Source organism: Chlorocebus sabaeus, chromosome 18, assembly GCF_047675955.1.
Source record: "Chlorocebus sabaeus isolate Y175 chromosome 18, mChlSab1.0.hap1, whole genome shotgun sequence".
Lineage (NCBI taxonomy): Eukaryota > Metazoa > Chordata > Mammalia > Primates > Cercopithecidae > Chlorocebus > Chlorocebus sabaeus.
The window spans coordinates 65,548,128-65,567,167 of record NC_132921.1 but is presented as its reverse complement, the minus strand read 5'-3'; the positions used below and the strand labels follow the sequence as shown (position 1 = coordinate 65,567,167).

The 19,040-nt window shown below is 40.1% G+C and overlaps 1 protein-coding gene and 1 non-coding gene across 6 annotated transcripts in view; both read left to right on the top strand.

The window, feature by feature from the left end:
• DLGAP1 (DLG associated protein 1) overlaps nucleotides 1–19,040 on the top strand; it is a 951,759-nt gene that overhangs the window by 551,969 nt on the left and 380,750 nt on the right. Inside the window, exon 5 of one of the 5 annotated variants that reach the window (XM_007974541.3) lies at nucleotides 14,128–14,237. The exons of the other annotated variants lie outside the window; for them this stretch is intronic. The gene's annotated coding sequence lies outside the window, so the exon portion shown is untranslated. The remainder of the gene's footprint in view (nucleotides 1–14,127; nucleotides 14,238–19,040) is intronic. 5 annotated transcript variants of the gene reach the window in all.
• On the top strand, nucleotides 14,533–14,639 carry LOC119618740 (U6 spliceosomal RNA). Its single transcript, XR_005235100.1, has one exon. It is a non-coding gene; the product is annotated as a U6 spliceosomal RNA (small nuclear RNA).

The following is a 19,040-nucleotide window of genomic DNA, read 5'->3' as shown; positions in this document are numbered from 1 at the left end:
TTGCCTCCTATCACTAAAGGTTATCAGGGCAATAAACACTCAGGTAATTTTTGATATAAAATTATCACTATTCCTTAGATTTTCCAAGGTTGAGAAAAGTTCATTTCTAACTTGTGATTCTAAATATCACCACCATACTTTTGTAGAGTATGCTTTGTTTCTACTGATTTCAGCAACCCAGGCTAGGATTTTCAAAACACAAACTCTACCTTGTGACCGGAACAGTAGAGAAGAAGATGAATGAGGGGCCCTATTACTGTGCTGTAAGCACTTGACAAACTGAAATATGCAAGCCTTTGCCTCTTAACAACATTTATGATTCTAGATTTTAGGAACATGTTACCCCTGGCATGATGCTTCAAACATATTTTTGTAGGTTTATTACTTTTCACGTAGTTTACTAAAAGTGTATTATAATTAATGCAAAATTGGATGTTACATGCTAATCCTATCATGTTTAAGGATGTTTTGTATGGAGAAAAAGTATATTTGTGAGTTAGCCTAAATGGTTTATTTCTCTCTTCTTAAGAATGGCAGATAAATGTATAAGCAAGCATAAATAGCAAATCTATTAAAAACACACATGACCTCCTATGGCAGCGGCCACCAACCTGAACTGCACATCAGAATCATCAAGAGAATGTTCTGAAAATACAAATGACCAGGACAAACCCCAGGCTTTTAGGAATGAGGGCCAGAAATCAGTAATTTTTCAAGAGTACTGATGAAGATCCTGAATCACAGCTGGCCAAATTTAAGAGCAAAATTCTATAGTTATGCACTACTTTTGGGATATCTAATCTATCAAACTATAAGTGCATAGTTTTAGTCCTGTATGACAATTACTTCTAAGTAATACATCATGAGATTATTTATATCTCCTAAATATGCCGCAATCATAATTGTGCATATATCCCTCTCCCCCATTCTACCGTCTCTTTGTATATCGTGTTCTTCTCATTTTGCCCATGAGCCAAGTGAACAGGGAATTCTGTCCTCAGTTCAGTACAATGCCTAGTACATTGGCACTGAATAACTGTTAAAAATAACAGCAGGAACTGCACATTGCTTTCATATGCCAAAAATTTTTTCAGTGCAGGTATAGCAGGTTGAAAATTTACAGTCACAAATTATGTGTGCAGGAGCATAACTTTTTATTAGTTTCTACAACTAAATTAGGCCTAGTTCTTAAGGCTCCAATTAGAGTCAACACATAGAACTCAGAATTCTGCTGGCATGAAACCTGTCTCTTTCACGTAAATATTTGATGAAACTGAATATTCTTTCATCCTACTGGGAGGCTCACTGAGCATCCTGGATGGTTTATGCCCTCCCAGCCTGGCCTCACTGGCCTCTGACCTGCAGCTCATCCCTCCTGGTCATTGGCATCTGCTGAGAGGTAGCCTGGCCTTCGAGTCTTCTATATAACCAACTGTTGATGATACCAGTGGTTTCTTCCACAGCCTTTGATCTTGAAGTGGGTGTACCTGTGTCCTCCATGCCCGCCCACACGCCTCTTCCTGCATGTTTACAACTCCTGGGGAATCTTCACCTCTTCCTTCCTCCTCTAGCCAAGAAGTGAAGGGCTCTCTGAGGTCACTTATCCCCCACATCAGCTCCAGCCTGAATCAAGCCTACACTGGAGGTTTCTATTACAGCCTTGCTGTCTTCCCCAGCTTAGAATTCAGGCAAGAGATCTGGGATAGTTTTCTTACATATTTTATCAGAGTATTTCTATTGCCACACGAGGTATTGACCCTAGGAGTTGGTAGGATGAGATATGAACCTTCTTGTGGCACCAGTCATTGTTTATACACTGTTTGATAAACTGAGGGTCAAGAAATAATTTAGTGTTCATGGCCAGCATTTTTAAATGAAATAGAAGAGGGTATAGGCTAGGAAAGATCAAATAGAATAGAATATATTGCTGTAGTGCTTTGGTTTTCCTAATACTGTATCAGGAAATAAACTACAGTCATCCGATTTGGGGGATATTGGTTCCAGGACCCCACCCTGCCCCCACTGACACTAAAATCTGTGGATGCTCAAGTCCCCAATATAAAATCATATAGTATTATAGTATTTGCAAATAATTGCATATGCATATCCTCCCATATACTTTAAATCATCTCTAGATTACTTATAATACTTAATATAACATAAATAGTTGCTATACTGTATTGCATTTTATTTGTATTACTATTATGGTATTTTTTAAAAAAAACATTTTCATTCCAAGGTTGATTGAATCTGTGGATGCAGAACTCAGCAAAACGGAAGGTTAATGTATCTATTTTTTACTATATTCTCAGATTTAAAAAAGAATCAGAAACTGTGGACTCTTGTTTGGTCCCTTTAAACCCTTCTGGTCACCCAATAAGATATCTCTGACTTTCCCAGTGAGTAAGCACTCTGGTGGAACCATCTTTCCAGCTCTCTGTTCTCTGGTTAATTTTGTAAACTAGTCTTTCACACATGGGCTGTCTCTGGTGTCTGGTCTGCCCAATTAAAAGTCAAATTGTTCTTAACTACCGTGTCTGAGTTGAGGAGGCTTTTATTCCGCGGCCCTTTGTGTCCTCCCTGCCCTGGGGCAATGCGCCTCACCCTCTGGTCTAGTTTTAATGGCCGAAGCACTTAGGGAACCAAAAGAAGTAAAATAGGACAGAGAACAATTCAAACTATACTGTCACACAGAAATGGGGTGCTTTTCTACTACGTTAAATAAGCATTTTAAAATGTTTAGACACATAGTAATGATTTCCCTAAACGGTTTTATTTATTCTAGTAGTCAACTTTTATAAAGGTTAAAGCAGAGAACCTTTTAAAAATACTTTCTTCAAACATTAAGTTTTAACTTAAAACATACAAACGTAGGCCTGGTGCGGTGGCTCACGCCTGTAATTCCAGCACTTTGGGAGGCCGAGGTGGGCGGATCACAAGGTCAGGAGTTCGAGACTAGCCTGACCAACATGGTGAAACACCGTCTCTACTAAAAATACAAAAAAATTAGCCGGGCATAGTGGCGGGCGCCTGTAATCCCAGCTACTCAGGAGGCTGAGGTGGGAGAATGGCTTGAACCTGGGAGGCGGAGCTTGCAGTGAGCCGAGATCGCGCCACTGCACTCCAGCCTGGACACCAAGAACGAAACTCTGTCTCAAAAAAAAAATACATACAAACTTATATTCATTCACTAATGTTTTCTTGAAGGAACGAGGTGGTGGTGGTTGTTTTTAAAGGAATCTATTGATTGGAGTTCCAAGTTCTCTTTCTCAGGTAAACCACACTCATGGTGTGTTATCTATAAATTCCAGTGTCAGTTTCTTTAAATGTAGACATGCAAAGCAATCTGAGTCCAGAATCCTTCTAAATTTTCACCATTTTTCCAATTATTTACATTGGTCTCACCCACAGCTACTTTGGCAGCAACCTTAACAGCTCATGTCTATCCAACCTTTACACAGCTTACCATTTTATTTTTAGAAAAATGACTCTTGTTTTGTGCACTCATACTTCGGCACTTTTTGTAACATTTAAATTACATAATTATAATTTCAAATTAGACTAACATAAATAGATTTGAGGAAACGTCTAGAAAAGCTCTAGAATAGCTTATTGGTGTAAGAGTTCCTGCACTCCAGGCAGCCTGACTGTGTTTTCGGGGGGAATAAAGAGTGTTCATTAAGCGGGTGAGTGGATTAGGTGGAGTTTTGTTAAAGGACTTCAACCGTACTGGGAGAAAAAAATAAAAGACTCAACATAAGATAAAGCAAAATGCAAGCTATAATAATTTCTGAAAAACGTTCTCATAGCATGGCAACAGCGTTTTTTTGATGGTCAAAGGACAAAGCAGAAGTGAAGATGTTCTGGTTTCTACACCCTGGTTAATTAGTAACCTTGGATAAATCAGCTAAACTTCCCAGATGGAGTTCAGTTCTTTTCTACTATCAAGATGGACTAAGTTTGCATCAATTTCAAAAGCCTGTTATCCACACTTACCCAAGATTCTTATGAGTAAACTATGGTTTAGGTGAAAGGAGAGCGAATCACACTCCGTTTCCTCAACTGTGAAAGGAGGGACTTGGCATCGGTCAGCAATTCCTCAGGTAGGTTTTGCAGAACAGTCATTCCAGTCATTTCAAGCCATGGCTAGAGGTACTCTTCAGAAGGGTTCAAGGACCAGACTGTTTTGCAAAATGCTGTGGTAAAACTGTTCAAAAGCTTTCTTTGCAAAACTTCGAAGCCTTTTGTAGAGTAAAGGGTGCTGTGCCTCTAAGTGGAGATTATAATAACCAGCTTCCCCCAAACACATGTGCCAAACGTCTTCTCACAGAATCTCTCTCAGGACTAGAGATCCACATAACACACTTTGGGGATCTTCTGACATGGCTATGTTTATGGTCCTTTTCTAGTTCCAAATCCACTGCTTAGCTGGGGCCTATGGCATTGTCTCATTAAGACTTTTAACAAACAAGGAATCCGAAATTTCCAGGGAGGCAATGGGAATAATTTTTAAAAGGCAAAACCTTGAACTAAGTCAGGAAGAAAGAGGGAGAGTTGCCATAGCTTTCTTTAGATGTTTTCCTTGATACCAAGTAATGAATACCCTTCAAGTTGGTAATTATAAATAAATTTTTGTACGGAAATGGTATTGATAAGGGCGACTTCCCAGTTATCTTTATACTTTTTTTGGTTCTTCCCTTTATTCAGGTACATTTCAACTGTCCTGGTTGATTTTTCTAATGTCAGGGAAAGAACTAGATAGAGAAAAGGGAACAGATATTATAATAATAATAATAATGAATAATAGGGCCGAGGTTTTATTAAGAAACCCTACAAAATCATGCATAGTCAGTAGCCCAGAAAATGTATCTACTATGCCAAATGAATGGGGTACATGCTGTTACTACTTTTATATTTTATGTATAAGATGTAAGTGGGCAAGATCCAAAGTATGTCTTGAAAGACGGAGTGATCTTAAGGTTTCTTAAGGAGTGAAAAGCATTTTCAAGCATTATTAATTAATAATTGTCTCAATTATATTCCTTTATAAGAATAAAATATTTAATCTTAACAGCCTTGCTTTAATTATGAGGGCTATGTGTCCCTCAAACACTGATTTATTATGTGGCTAAACTATAGGAAATCAGGAGCATTTTCTCCTGATTTGAATAGATTCTTTAATCATCACTAAAAACCCACCAAATGGTAACTCCAAGAATGCCAATGATCAGTGCTATTACAGGTCAACTCCATAGACTTCGGCTCTGAGGCAGGACTAGGCGAAACCCACGGGTTACATTTTGTCCTGACTTAACCCCAGCCTTAAGGACTCCCATAAGAATAAATACAATTTCTAAAATTCTGTTTCTCTAAAGGGTTATGTCATTCTGAATCTAAGCCAGCATTGCCATAGTGTTTGCAGACTTCCCGAGTCTTAGTGCCACCTACTATATCGCCACTATTGACCACAGTGCCATCAAATCTCGTCTAGACCTGCTACTGCACTGCTTGGCCCTTGGTGGGCTGTGGAGCAGTACTGCATGCCCTATTTGGCCTTGTTCTGGGTAATCTCCTGAAAAAGGAGACCAGTCTAACATGCTGTCATTCACAGCCATTGGTTACCTAGGGGATTTATTCCCACTTAATGTAAATGCTCCTGAGAGTGCATCTCCTCAATCCTGTTGATGGTGTAAAAGGAACAGAAGGAAATTCTCACTAGACTAGGGTCAGGAAGGAGAATTTTTCCTTAAGCCCAGAGTCTTAGGCTTGATGAATGATGTGTCTTTGCGAAAATGACCCATCTCTCTAGGAGATCATGCAGATGAGATTCACTCAGGCCAATATTCAGCCCCAGGATAGTGTCTTTTTGTTTTGTTTTTTGCAGAATAGTTCTAGAAACGCTAATGTTACTAACATTGCTGCCTTTGCCATTTCAATATTGCTATTTTTCTAATGAGGCATCTGGTATGAAACAAAACAACAAATTAAATGTTAGAGTCAGCTATTGTAGGAGGATCTTCTCAAATGTTTTTCATGGTACTATCACTTCACCCTGAAAGGAATGGTCAACCTAACAAACCCACAGGCATCTTAGATTTCTCCATTGTTCCTATAAAACGTCCAACAAATATTAGACCCAGTGGAGTGAACTACGTGCTGCAAATATGGCTCTTATTGTTTGTGGTTACATCTAAGGTTAAGAGAATTTTATAGTGTGATTCATCTGAGGTTTAAAAGGTCTGCTGCAAAAGAACTCTAGGACCATTTTCCCCATGCATATTTGCAGCATGAATACTGTGCTAGTCATATGTAAATCCATGGGTGTCCATACATTATGCTTGTAATGTTATCTCAATTTTCCTGCCTCTAAAATAGAGGGATTTGGACTTAATTATAAATAATGGCTTTTGAAAAATACTTTTTAAAATATGATTGCATATCCTTTTTAAAAAGGAGGTAGGTTCCCGTGATCAAATTGGGTCAATTACCATGTTCATGTTTCCAGTGAACTTCACTTTCTGCTGGGTTTGCTGTTCATTTCTTCAGTTCAGGTAGCATTTGTAAGCAGGTCATTGGTTTTTCCACATTTCCTTCCCTCAGTACGTCCCCAAATATCTCCATTCATTTATTTAATTCCAGTCAGTAACAAGATTAAAGTAGAAGTAGAAAGATGTATGAAAACTGGTTCTTGCCTTCCAAGAGCATGCAATTGAAAAGAAAGTACAGGGTGCTAAAGGAGTATCTTAAACACAATGTACACATGGTGAATGTTTCGCCACAGGCAAAGTGCTTCTGGGTCTCAGAAGAGAGGCAGATCACTCTGAGCTGGAATTAAGAGAGCTGATCACTCTCAGCGAAGGTTTCATGGAGGCAGGATTTGAATGAGTCTTAAAAGATCTATAGGATTCTGTGGGCATCCCACTGAGAGGAAGGCTCAAGGCCAGGAAGACTCCCCCTAGTGTCCAGTCTAGAAATCACAAATATCCGCATGGTTTATGTAGGAGAACTTGGGCTGATACACGTGGAAAGATAGACTGGAGCCAGCTTCTGGAGGACTGTGAACGTCTGACATCAGTCTTTAAAGCTAAACTGAAAGAAACATGGTACATTTATGAGTAGGTCATGCTAGTGCATGGTGGGGGCCGAGCAGAAAGCAGATACAGTACTATAGCTGAGAATATGAGACGAGTACAGTAATACAAATTTGAGGCCGAACCAGATCTATTGTAAAACTTATAGAAATTTAAAGAAGAGAGAAGATGGAAGAGAGATTCATTTATCCATCAAATGAACATTTATTGAGCACCTGCTGTATGCCAGTGTTTTCTAAACATCCATCCTTTATATAGCATCATCATGATTTTGGCCAAGTCCATTTCTACTGATGTTATATTTTACTAGTTTTCCACAAATAGACTTATTTTTATTTGAATACATTTGTTAAAAGCAACTTGATATTACTTCCATTTGCCTTGCCATTTGGGAGGGAATTGACCATTAAAAAAGAACAAGGAAAACAAAGCAAGTTACTCATTTCCAGGTAGATACTGTGCCCACTGAAGCCTGCTTAAAAGGGATGAAAAACAAATGTTAAAGGAGTGTTCAAAACACACAATCAGTTTTTTCTGTTCTGCCTGAACTAAAAGGATTAACAGAGAATGGAAATGGAAATAACTTTCTCACTGTGAAATGCAATGCTGGTATTGAGGTTCTGTGCTCTAGGCAGCTACTGTGCTGAGAAGTGGGAAGGCAGACATGCATTTCACTTTATTCTCTGAGAGCTTGGTGGAGCAGAAAGACAAGCCCACAAATGAATGTTGCAAAGTGCGAGACGAAAAATCTCAGGGTACCACAGACACCTTAGGGTTCTATTGGCCAACTGAGAGGCTGAGACATTCCTATTAGGCTTCTCCTTCAGCTCATTCTCACTTGGGAATTAAATCCTAATTCTAGGGTTTCATTTAATTTCCACCCCATGTGTATGGATTGCTTCCCTCTCATTGCTCAGAACTAATGTAATAACCCACTTGGTTTTCTGAAAAACACAATGAAGGAGGGGGTGATTTCTTAGACTGAGCAGAAATGTTAAAGTAAACTGAAAATATCCCATGTAGGTGGTAAAATATTGACACCCATGAGGACGTAGGGGACTGGGGGTCAGGTGTCAGATCCTTCTCCCCGGCCACATCTATGTACTGACGTAGGTGAGCAGTCACATGTCTCACAGCCAGCAGCAGGGTGGCCAACATCCCTAGGGAAGCAACTCCACAGCTCTTTCATGTGGTTCAGCTTTTATATCTTTGGGAGATTATAAAGCTTGTTATTGACAAACAGTGGACTGGGTGTAAAGCAGAAAGTGTATTGTCCTTACGTGTAACCGTGGTCACCCCACAGTGGGAGAAGAGAGGACGAGAAGGAAGGAAATGAGCGTAGGAGACAATTGCAGAGCCTTACTAGATTTGGACAGCACTCAGTGTGAAAAGTGAATGAGAGATCGTGGGTGGAGGAGCAGTTAAATTTTGAAGGATGAGTAGGAGCTGTGTAGGCAGGGAAGGGCATCGCTTAAGTGGAGGACGTAAGCACCATCCTCAAAGTCATAAAGAACAGGGAGCCAGGGTGGCTAAGGAGCACTGCAGGTCGTTTGGTGGTTGCAGCCCAGGTTTGAGGGTGCGGCAGAAGGGAGGAGGGATGAGGTTGGAGGGCGTTCACAGCAAGGCCACAAGGGGCTGTCACACTGCGCAAGGGTTCTAGTCATCATTTTGAAGAGAATAGAGACCGTTTTCTGCAGGGAAGGGACATGATCAGATTTGGAAGTTAGAAAGATCATCCTGGAGGAAGGAAAATAACAAGGTTGAGGGGGTGATAGGAGAGGCGAGGTGGCTTGGACAGAATATCTTATAAACCATTTATAAATATCTTTCTCTTTGTCCTTTTTGTTATCAGTACCCGAAACCAAATAAGGAATATCCAAAGGCGGGATTCTGTTACATCAAACTCCCACATTGAAGAAAATAGCTTTCTGAGGCCAAATTCTTTTTTTCCTCTAACCAACCCAATCTAATCTAACACAATCATGTGTGACTTCTCCTGCATCCCAAGGGCATAATGTTCCTCTTTTACAAGTCTTGAAGTATCCATTGATTTATGAGACACAAAAGTGAGCCCACAGCTGACAGGCTTTCTTCCCCTCCTTTTGTTTTATTCATTCAGGGTTTACTGAGCGCTCACTCTGTGCCTGGAATTGGGGTAGCTGCTGAGCAAACAAGTCTGACTGTTAAAGAATTCTCGTTAGGAGGGAAGACAGAATAATGTGCAAATAACTACTCAGTAGTGAAGCAAATGTTTAAAAGGTGCTAAAGTGTTATTTCCAAAGGGACTGGTGCCCAGAAACACAGACATCTCTGCTGGAAAGTGGAGAGATAGTCAGGGGTCCTGAGGAGGGAGCTGATGAGAAACAACAATGTTGGTATCAGGGCAGACAGAATTGTCATCAGTCACCTCAAACTTCCAGCAACTCACAGGAGAGACACGCTGTGTTGCCAATGTCAGATTCCCTTTCCACATCCCGTGTTCAATTATTTTATAAGCTTTGGGGTACAGAGTACATTTCTTCGGTATGGTCCTCCATTACTTATGGGTCCAGTCGTACAGCGTGTCTACCTGCCACTGGATTCCAATCCTTTTTGCAGAGTTCATATTTGTACTTACAAACATTTTTCTCCACAATTTATTTCTTCAGGGTTTTTTGTTTGTTTTGTTTTTTGTTTTTGCCTATATGCCATGATGCAGAGCAATTCCCAGGGTCTAAACAAAAATCAACCTTGATAGAAAGGTTAAGTTACCTAATTCTAACAGGACACAGGATGTTGATCATGTTTTTAAAAAGGTGAAGTAGCAGCCAGCTATATGCCAAAGGTCTTAGCAGGAAAACTTGTGATTTATAGAGCTGATTTTTCCTAAGAAGCTTCCCCAGAGGAGAAAAACAGAGGGAGAGGGAGAGAGAGATCAATACATTTCTAAGCTCACACTAGCAGAAAGTGGGATAGTAAGAGAAGATGCCTTCTTTCTGGTTAAAGATGCTATGGTAGAAGGGAACTAAACAGAAATTCAAGGCAATGGGAAGGATGTTTTCTGAAATTGGACCAAACCTGGATACAGAGTATAAGGAGAATAAGAAAGCAATAGCAGCCTGAATTTTGACTATCATTCCCTAAGCATCCAAAAGATTTCCTCAAATATGAAATTAACGATTTTGCCCAAAGCCACTTCTCCAACTGACACAGGTACCACTCATTCTGGCCACGGCCACTTTTGCCAGCGCCAGTTGCTCGCACTCAGATCTGGTCTGCTGGAATGCTGGAATATGGGCTGCTTGTTTATTTGTCTGGGAGAAGAAACTTAAAACCATACTTCAGTGGAGTTTTTTCCCGACACAGATTTGGGTAAAGGAAGCAAACCCCTCCAGCAGTCAGAGGAAAAGCTGCCACGGGTGGGGGTTGCTAGACAAACACCCGTCTATGCAGACTGCCCATGGGACGCCACCCAGTGAAATGTTTACTGTGGGTTCATTTCCGCTTCCTTATTTCCTTCACCTGGCTTGCAGGTCTTTGCTCATAAGTGTAGTGTAGGATGCCTCCCTGAATGAAGTGAATTGCCTCCCACCCTGTGCAAACATAAGCAGATGGTGAGGAGTGGCCACACGGAAATTGGAAGCTCCAGGTTAAGCTGAGAGGTGTGAGCATTTTGTATGGAGAAGTTCATATTTCCTCCAAATTGCAAGCATCCGTTTCTTTAAATGGCCTATCTAAAGTGTAGATGATGTATATAGTCAGCCTATGTACATGTCTCTGGAATATACATGGCTTCCATGGTTTCAATTATTGTCTTATTAGAAAATAATGATAACAGATGAATAATTTTATTTCTAGTTCATGTTGAAAAGCATAATTTTTCTCCAGTGTCTTATTATGCTTATGTCAAGGTATATTCAAGTTAAAGGACATTGCCTAACTGCACATCAGTGACAGCAAAGCAACAGATCTGCTGCACCAAACAAGGTCAGCTCACCACCCCCATCCCCAGCTGTGCTGTGTGCAATTTATGCAGCCATATGCTGCAACCTTGGTAACATCCCATCATTGTGTTGAGTGACAAAGGCAACTTTGTCATTGACAGTGTAGCAGTGCCTACTGTGAGTTCTGGAGTCTGACTTCCTGGATTGACTACAAGTAAATTATTTAACTTTCCTGTACCTCATTTTCCTCCTCTGGGAAATGAAGATAGTAAGAGTACCTGCTTCCTAGGGTTGCTGTGATAATTAAGTGGGATAATACATGTAAGATGCCTAGGACAGGGTTTACCACAGAGACACATCCATTTTTCTAATATTTTCTGGAACATATTGTTGGTCAAGCATCTCAAATACAAAAATCCAAAATCAAAAATGCTGTAGAATCCAAAGCTTTTTGAGCACCAACATGAAACTCAAAGGAAATTCTCATTGGAGCATTTTGCATTTTGGAGTTTCAGATTTGGGATGCTCAACCTGTAAATAAAGTAAATTGCAAATGTTCCAAAACCTGAAAAAATCAGAAATTCAAAACACTTCTGGGTCCCAGGCATTTTGGATAAGGGATACTCAACCTGTGATGAGTGCAAATTGTACCATACTTCCTCTTTAATAAATAAGCCAATATTTTTGTAAAACTTTCAATGCCTCCAAGTCAGCAAAGAGTTTATAAAAGATTACTTACAGAAGGCAGTTAATATGTCATCACCTAAGACATGATACCATCATCAACATTTTATACACAATGTATTTGTTTATTGTCTGTCTCCCAACACAAGAATGTAATTGTCATGAAGCCATGGACTTTTGGAATTGTGTTCACTACTGGACCCCTGTTCCCTAGAACTGCACCTGTCATTTAGTAGATGCTGAATAAATATTTGTTGGGGGAAAAAAGAATACATGGATGCTAGTAACTAGCGTTTGTGGATATCTGAGAAGTTATTGTCTGCATTGGCTCACTTCTATATCAAGGTTAAAATTAATCACATCGTATCTACAGGTCTTGGTAGTGGAGAGAAAAGGTTGTGAGTAGCTGTGGCCTTGAGCTTAGCAGCATTCTTAAGCCAACATTTTTGGCTTTGTAGGGGCAGAAATGTGTGATATCTTTCCTCACCTATCATAATGGTCTCTCCTATAACAAAAGACAGGTTAACAAGAGAAAAGCATAATGAAGGTAACCAAAGTTTTATGTGACATGGGACTCCTCATAAATGAAGACCCTAAGACCCAGGGAAAGCTTTTTTTATTCTTCGGTTTGATGAAGAATGGACAGCAGTGTAGAAATGTGATGGACTAAAGGGTGTGATCTAGTGCTGATAGACTGAGCGGGGAACCTAGCAAGTCCTGACTGTTCAAATTCTTCTTAACCTCTTTGTGTAACCCTCCTGAATATGGGGCAGGGCGCCTCTGGAATGAAGGTCTTCAAGGGAGAAGGGGGAAGGCAGAGTGACCTTTCTGGGTTTCACGGCTTCCCTTGGAGGAGAGGGTTCTAGTTTCTGTGACACACCTTGGGAAAGAGGAATTCTGGTTGCCATGACTCACTTCATGGGAGAAAAACAGGTGAGAGACAGGGGGTTGGGAGAAGGTCAAAGAGACATTGCTTCTGAGACCTTTCTGATGTCCTTCAGTCCATAGTACTCGGCACACCAAGGTGCCATACTTTGGGGTATCGTGTTCTGAGTCTTGACAGCTTGTACAAAGCTGTTGATTTATGAACATGATCTCAGGACGACTGATCCATACCTGATGGAATGGATTCCCAGAGGGCAGCTTGCTGGTTAGCTTCTTAGACATCAAATGTTTAAGCTGGATGAGTCTTCTTGTATTAAAACGAGGCAATATGATGAAATACAGTAGTATTATCCTTTTTGTATATTCATCTTTTCTTTTAGCAGCTAAATCTTTCTTCAAAAGAAAGTCTGAAAGACTGTGGAGATCCACTGATTGACAGTGGTCCCTGCTGTGATGTTCCTGGCAGCCTAGAGTCTCTTGGTGCTTAGCAGGAAAGCTATTGAGGAGCAGGAAGAGCAGGTGCTTTAAGTCTTACAGACCTCAGTTGAAGTCCTAGCTTAGCTGCCTACTAGTTGTGCCCTGTGGGCAAGTTATTTAACTTCCATGAACCTCACTTTCTTCATCTGTGGAAAGGGAAGAAACCATGTCACACTTGCAAGCATGAGAAGGAGCATATATCAAGTTTTCAGCACATACATGTACTAAGCCCATTAATAAAGCAAAGCTTGTATTTTTCTAGATTCAAAAATACTAGTTAGATAATTCTGTATCTTACCGAGTGACCTTCTTGCTCACTACAGAAAGAGAAAAAATCTTCCCTCATGACAAGAGTGGATTAGCAGCCAGGTTCTACGCAAAATGTCCTTGTCTTCAGTGACATACAGAGAATTTGGTGTGGACTTTTCAACCACAGTTTCTTCAATCATTACCAGTGTAGTTTAGGAGACTAACTGCAGAGGAGGCGGAAGACGGACAAATGAGTCCCAGGACAGATGCGGCTTGTGTGCTGTGGATGAAACAGCAAAGCAGGCTTTAGCAGTCTTCATTAGCCGCTGCTCCAGTCCTTCCTGATCAGCACAGCGGTTCCGCTCTGCACGGTGCCGGCACTAACGATGCATTATTCCCAGTACAAAAATAGTCATCTTACTTATAAATTATCAAACTTTTCCCGTGGACATATCTTGTTTCCCGAGCAGGAAAATTCCCATTCATGTATTTATTTGGCTAACATTTATCGAATGCATCTGTGCCTTGGGGACATCCACCTGATTCTGATGCACACTCTAGTTTGAGAACAGTCAACAGATGATATCAAGTGAGGGAAAAAGCATATTGACATATTTTACATAATACAGAGGTATCTGGATATAGATTTGCTACCTCTACTACAATTTGTTTCCACAAGGGATTAAAGTGGTTTATGAGATTGTGTGTGTGGGGTGTGTGTGTGTGTGTGTGTGTGTATGGAATAAACATCCAAGGGAAATACAATGATAGTAGAATAAAAATGGAAAAGTACTAAAACCATCATGATTTTGCCATAGCTTTTCCTGATAACTTTCCTGGTATTCAAGCTGGTGGAGCACACATTGCTCGAAGTGGAAACATGCTCATCTTACAAGAGTAATAGCACCTGCACGATTAAAGACAGTTGGTAAGCACACAGTTTTGTTAATACTGACACCTGAGAGGAATTTACCACATGGTAAATTCAGAAGTCAATCTTTGCTGAGACAGGCAACGTCTCAACAGTAAAAACCATAGCGAGTATAAATGCCTATTTCATATAGTTCCCTTACATAGGCTAGTGGCTTAACATCTAAGAGCAGTTGAAAGGGCCAAACGAGGAGGTCAAGTCTGTAGCTCTCAGACAATCTGGCCAACCTCTGAATAGTATCATCAAAGATCATATCAGAGGTAGAAATGGAAGGCATTGAAAAGTAAAAGGAGTACTCGCTTCAGCAACACATATACTAAAATGGGAATGAGACAGAGAAGATGAGCATGGCCCCTGCACAAGGATGACATGCAAATTCATGAAGCATTCTGTATTTTTAATCCTAAAATTCATATAGAACCAAAAAAGAGCATAAACTGCAAAAGCAATACTAAGCAAAAAGAACAAAGCTAAAGGCATCACATTACCTGACTTCAAATTATACTAACAAGGCTATAGTAACCAAAACAGCAAGATACTAGCATAAAAATAGATACATAGATCAATGGAACAAAAAACAAAACCCAGAAATGACTGATCTTTGGCAAAGTAAACAAAAACATACACTGGGGAAAGGATACCCTATTCCATAAATGGTGCTAAGAAAATTGGATAGCCATGTGCAGAAATGAAAACTAGACTCCTATTTCTCAGTGTACACAAAAATTAACTCAAGATGGCTTAACGGCTTACATGTAAGACCTGAGAGTGTAAAAGTTCTAGAAGAAAATCTAAGAAAAACTCTTCTGGATGTTGGCCTAGACAAAGAATTCATGACTAAGACCTCAAAGATGTAAATGCAACCAAAAAAAAAAAAAAAAAAACATGGGATTTCAATTAAACTAAAAAGCTTCTGTACAGCAAAAGAAATACTCAAACAGACAACTTACAGAATGGGAGGAAATATTTGCAAATTATGCAACTGACAAAGGACTAATATCCAGAATATACAGGGAACTCAAGCAACTCAACAATTTCAGAAACCAAATAACGCCATTAAAGAGTGAGCAAAGGACATGAACAGACATTTTTCAAAAGAAGACATACAAGTGACTGATAAGCATATGAAAGAATGTTCAATATCACTAATCATCAGAAAAATGCAAATTAAAAATGCAAATTAAAACCACAGTGAGATACCATCTTACACCAGTCGAAATGGCTATCATTAAAAAAATCAAAAAATAACAGATGTTGGCAAGGATATGGAGAAATGAGAAAATGTCCATACACTTTTGGTGGGAATGTAAATTAGTACAACCTCTATGAAAAACGTATGGAGAGTTCTTAAAGAACTAAAAGTAGAACTACCATTTGATCCAGCAATCCCACCACTGGGTGTCTACCTAAAGAAAAAGATACCTGCACTCATGTTTATTGCAGCACTATTCAGAATTGCAAAGTCATGGAGTCAACCTGTGTTCACCAATAGATGATTGAGTTAGTATTATTATTATTACTATCTTTTGAGATTAAGTTTCGCTCTTGTCGCCCAGACTGGAGTGCAGTGGTGCAGTCTCGGCTCACTGCAACCTCCACCTCCCAGGTTCAAGCAATTCTCCTACCTCAGCCTCCTGAGTAGCTGGAATTACAAGCACCCGTCACCAGGCCTAGCTAATTTTTGTATTGTTTTAGTCGAGACGGGATTTCACCATGTTGGCCAGGCTGGTCTCAAACTCCTGACCTCAGGTGATCGACCTGCCTCGGCCTCCCAAAGTGCTAGAATTACAGGCATGAGACACCATGCCCGGCAATGATTGCATTTTAAATGTGGTATATATATACCATGGAATACTGCTTAGCCATAAAAATGAATGAAGCCATGTCTTTTGCAGCAACATAGATGGAGCTGGAGACCATTATCTTAAGTGAAATAACTCAGAAAAAAAGTTAAACACTACATGTTCTCCCTTAGGAGATAAATAATGTGTACACATGGACATAAAGAATGGAATAACAGACATTGGAGAATCAGAAGCATGGGAGGGTGGTGAGGGATGAGAAATTACTTAATGGGTACAATGTACACTTTTCAGGGGATGGCTACACTAAAAGCGCAGCCTTTACTTCTACACAATCTAACAAAATTGCACTTGTATCCCTAAACCTATAAAAAAATTAAATATATATATTTTATATATATTTATATACATATATATTTAAAGCCAGAGGAGAAAGGAAGTGGTTAGATTTGAACAAAATATGGAACAGGAATTGCACGCTGTCCTAAAAACCTCGTCTTTGAAGAGTATGCTGCTCTGAGCCAGCTACACCTCCTAAATTGAGATGTTTTCTCACTCCTTAACTCTTGCATCTTCTAGACTTCTTTTTTTCCAAAGCCTTTTACTTGGTGCATTACATATGCGACATGTACCATACAATCTAGCACTTGATTAGATTCTGACTTGTATTGTTTGCTGATTGTTCGCGTTTATGTGATTTATTTTCTCAACTAGATTGTAAATTAGATGAGGCCTATCATTTCCATGATTCCTTTAGTCAGGGAATATTGTAAGAAGGAGGCTCTACTTGTACCTACTCTTCAAGAAGGAATAAGAATTTGTACGGAGATTGGAAGTGAGTATTTTAGAGAGCATGAAACACAGAATCAATGGGGAATGTGGCATGTGGGGAAGAATACAAGGAGCCCAGTGTCACTGGAGCTGAACTGTGTGGAGTATGGGATGGGGAGACAGGGCTGTCTGGCAGATGGAGGCCAGGTCAGGAAACCTCCCACCTTGAGTCACATTCAAAGTCTTAGTTATATTGAAAAAGTATAGAGGGTCTGAGAAGAATTTAAAGTGAAAGAATGGCATAATCAGGTAACAAACGTTACATTACAAATGATACTGTTAGCAATATGAAATAGACTGTGTGTGTGTGTGTGTGTGTGTGTTTTAGAAGTGATAAGAACAGTCATTATGGCCTAGTGATTAAGAACATGCTGTGTTCAAAATGTAGTAACTGGATGGGTATGGTGGCTCAAGGAACTAATCCCAGCACCTTGGGAGACTGAGGTAGGAGTACTGCTTGATGCCAGGAGCTGGAGACCAGCCTGGGCAACATAGTGAGACCCCCATCTCTACAAAAAAAAGAAAAAGAAAAGAAAAACATTGTCCAGGCATGGCGGCACATTCCTGTAATCCCAGCTGTGCAGGAGGATTCCCTAAGCCCACGAGTTCCAGGTTACAGTGAGCTATAATCCTGGGCATCAGAGCGAGATCTTATCTCTAAAAAAATTTTAAAATTACTAAATATATTATCTCAGACAAGTTATTTCCTCTTTAAAAGTCCGCTTTCTTATCCAGAGATTAGTCCCTACCATGTTGGGTTGTTTGACAATGAAATGAGATCATGCATTTAAAGTGGACAACACGTGCCTGGTATCTAGTTATGATTCCTAGAGGCACAGACCATTCCATTTTTATTCACTTGACATTTATTGGTTACTACTTTGTTTTTCCAACCAAGTCTAGATGAGAAATAATGAGTAGACTCGAGGGCTTAGGACAGCTGGAACAGAACCAGGAGACCCATGATACTATTCCTAATCAGCTTTGGGAGTAGAGCCGAGAGTGGACACTGGGAATTTGCCATGGCACCAGTCCCATCCCCAGCGACACTCAGCAGCCTCTGTGTGGAAAAACAGAAGGACAATGGAATCAGTCCTTGGTGTATATTGTCCACAGTGAGTGAGGTAGAAGGATCATACAGGAAGGGACCTGAGGGGGCTAAAAAAAAAAATGTTTGACATCCTAGGCTGGCAAGGGAGGAAGTGAAGACCACCAGGAATGGATAGAATGGGAGAAGAGGGCAGAGCTGAGGAACCAGTGAATGGAATAAACTATCATGAGAACCATCAGAGGGCAGGAAAAGTGGGAGTGAGGGAACAAGAAAACTTATGAGACAGGAAGTTGAAGGTATAATGTTAAGAATCTTCAATTTTTGCTACAGTGCCCAGTGCACTGCATGTAATAATAGCTATTCAATAAATAGTTGTTGAATTAAAGTCACATGTATTGATTTGATTTTACTTCATGCCCAGTACAGGCAAAGACTATTTGGCTGATACCTTACAGACCAACACTCTTATCTGCCAAAACTTAATCCAGAAATAAGCTGGTGCAGTGGTGCACATCTGTAATTCCAGCACTTTGGGAGGCTGAGATGAGAGGATCACTTGTGCCCAGGAGTTCAAGCCTGCAGTGAGCCGTGATTATGCCAGTGTACTGCAGCCTGGGTGATAGAGCAAGACCCTGTCTCTAAAATAAATAAAATTTAATACAAACAAAAATACTTTAATCCAGAAACAATGAATGTCGTCATACTTCCTCCTCTATCACAGCAAAAAATGTTTCAGAAGGTTGATTGGATGTGGATTTGTTTATTTAAAATTTAAGACTGGGTGTAGAATTCTAAAAGACAATAAAAACCAGTTCCAAAATGAAAAAAGTTAAAAGGGTCAGATTGCTAGATGTGTGAAGAGTCAGAATAAGGCACTTTAAAAATGATGGGAAGACGGAAGCAGGAGGAAGGGGCAGTGTTTGAGGAATTACAAATCTAATTCCCATTAACAGCAACTATTGCAGAGGTCAGGGCAGGCCAAACTCACTGAAGGAGAAGGACTCTGTAAGGTGTTGAAAACAGCCGATTGCAGAGATTGTCCTCCTCACTTCCTACATGGTATCTGACCACTGCTCTCTCATGCAGGCATTGATGATAGTTTTCAAAGAGTGAATG